Source organism: Bison bison, unplaced genomic scaffold, assembly GCF_000754665.1.
Source record: "Bison bison bison isolate TAMUID 2011002044 unplaced genomic scaffold, Bison_UMD1.0 scf7180017864356, whole genome shotgun sequence".
Taxonomy (NCBI): domain Eukaryota; kingdom Metazoa; phylum Chordata; class Mammalia; order Artiodactyla; family Bovidae; genus Bison; species Bison bison.
The window spans coordinates 4,620,254-4,623,009 of NW_011494928.1; the positions used below are offsets into that span (position 1 = coordinate 4,620,254).

Below are 2,756 nucleotides of genomic sequence, written 5' to 3' on the forward strand. Positions count from 1 at the left end.
TCAGCAGATGAATGGATAAGAAAGCAGTGGTACATATACACAATGGAGTATTACTCAGCCATTAAAAAGAATACATTTGAATCTGTTCTAATGAGGTGGATGAAACTGGAGCCTATTATACAGAGTGAAGTAAGCCAGAAAGAAAAACACCAATACAGTATACTAATGCATATATATGGAATTTAGAAAGATGGTAATGATAACCTTGTATGAGAGACAGCAAAAGAGACACAGATATATATAACAGTCTTTTGGACTCTGTGGGGGGGTGGTGGGGGTGGGCGGGGTGATGACTTGGGAGAATGGCATTGAAGCATGTATAATATCATGTAAGAAACGAATTGCCAGTCTAGGTTCTATGCAGGATACAGGATGCTTGGGGCTGGTGCACTGGGATGACCCAGGGGAATGGTATGGGGAAGGAGGTGGGTGGGGGCTTCAGGATGGAGAGCACATGCACACACGTGGAGGATTCATGTTGATGTATGGCAAAACAAATACAATATTGTAAAGTAATTAGCCTCCAATTAAAATTTTAAAAATCTATGTGTTTTTTCTTAGTCTGAGGAAGTAGCTGGCATAGGACTCTGGACTCAGTATGAAAGTCATTGGTTTTCTTACTTCTTTTGTAGAATTATGAACTTTGCCTAAATCATGACTCTCATACTTTACAAAAAGTTTTTTTTTTTTTCAAAGAAAACAACCTTTCTTTAAAAAAAAGAAAAAAACACTTTTGTGTGGAACCATATTATATAAAACGGAGACAAGTATAAAGCCGTTTAGCCAAAGGAGTGGCCAGAGGTTCTGCACTTGTGACTTCTCAGTTCCTCAACCCTGCAGTGACCCCTGTGGGACCTTCCCCTTCTCTGGGACATAGTTGGGAAACTAACAGTTATGTGTTAATCCTACTCACTAAACACCTTTAGAATAAAAACTTGCTGGTACATTGTTTTCTTGTGTATAATTTTCTCACCTTTCTGTATTTTTGTTAAATGGAAAAGTTTAAAGAAAATTGCGGGTGTGTTCTCCTTAATAACATTCAACTCAAACTACTTCCTCCACTTGAACAGGATCCTTACCTAGAAATCAAAATAAAAGTCTCAGAAGTATGTATTTAGGGCAGGAGCTGTTAGGGGCAGAAGATAGTAATCTTGTGGGTCATTCCTAGGATCATGGGTCATTCTCTAATTCTTTGAAATTATGTGTACTCGATAGACTGATATTTATTGTACTTTTTATCAGATTAATGTTCCATATATATGTTCTCTGTTATAAGTGGAATAAGTAGGAATGCATTTTCTTTTATTTATGTGATTATTTTTCTACTTAAGTAATCTTCAAGTTAGGTCTAGTCTCTAAAAGTATTATTTAAACGTCACATTTATTAAGCTGTATAACATTCCTATGATAATATCTCTTGCTTAACTTAAAGATAAATAATATTTGACTTATGTCAGATGTGGCAGGAGTTGGACAGGAGTATAACTAGAGAACTAAGAGAAGGTATGTTGCCAAAATGTATGAATTAAATTTAGATATTGATTTCTGAAATACACTGTAAACAATAAATGGCATCTCTTTCCATTGTTTGGATAAAAGATGCTATGTTAAATATTTTTTTCTTATACATAGCTAATGAAAAATGTGAAAGCATGAGCAGTCATAGTCAAAAATATTCTTCTTCCTCATTTATTCATCATGTTCCATAGTTTAAAAACAAATCTCAAAAGGTCTATGTATTTCTATTATTATTATTCTATTATTTCTGGCTGTATCCTTTCTCTATTACTGCCATCACTGTGGAACTGTCCATCTGCACCTTGACACCATTCTCAGAAAGCATGGAGTTCATCAATGTCTCAAGTGACTGGTAGTGGTTAAGGCTAGAACACCCAGACTCAAGCAGTCACGTTTGCATAGCTGTCACTTGGTGGGTGACTTTATAATTTCTGTGTCATTGACTTTGTCACTAGTTTATCTCTTGCCCTCAGGAAAAGCTCCAAACACCTGCATCAATTTGGGTCCTTCCAAAGTACTTGGCCTTATCTCTTTAGCACCTTACTCTGCCCCTTAGCTGTGCATCTAACCAGCCAGACTGTATAGGATCCCACAGATTTGTTTCCTCACCTCTGGTCTTTGTACGTGCTTCTCCCCTCTGACTCATACTTTTACCTGTCCTTCAGGTAGCTACTTCCATAGCACCTCCACCAAAAAGGTGGTAGTATTGACACAAAGCCGGCTGTCCCTTCTGAGTGTTCCTTGTGCCATCTTGTATACCTGTCTTAGTATTTATGACTCTATATAGAACTTGTCTGTTCATCTATTTTTACAGTTTATGGCATTATCATTTCTCAGGGTGACTGTGTCACATTCATTTTGTAATTCCAGTGTTTGTCACAGCACCTTAGCAGATAGTTATTGAGCAAATGATTGAAGAATGAGAAAGCCAGAAGCTCTGATACTCAGCCACATGTGGGACCATGGGTTGATTATATAATTGTAATCTTGTATTTTGTTTTCTGTCATTTATAGATATGTTTCATTTTTCAGAGCACTTAGAAATATCTCAGGTTTTTTTTTTTTGTTTGTTTGTTTTTCCTAATACTGAGTTAACTCAAGTATTTTAAATAAAGAATGTAATTCTTTTTCTTTCCAGCTGCTGCTGAATTTGAATCTGAGTCCTATGTATTGTCTCCTCTAGGAGCTACAGATGGGTCAAATCTGTCTCAGGACCTGCTTTTGAAAACATCACAAGA

The 2,756-nt window shown here is 36.5% G+C and overlaps 1 pseudogene; it reads left to right on the plus strand.

Moving 5' to 3' along the window:
* The window catches only part of LOC104999624, a 96,325-nt pseudogene that overhangs the window by 80,514 nt on the left and 13,055 nt on the right, over nt 1-2,756 (plus strand).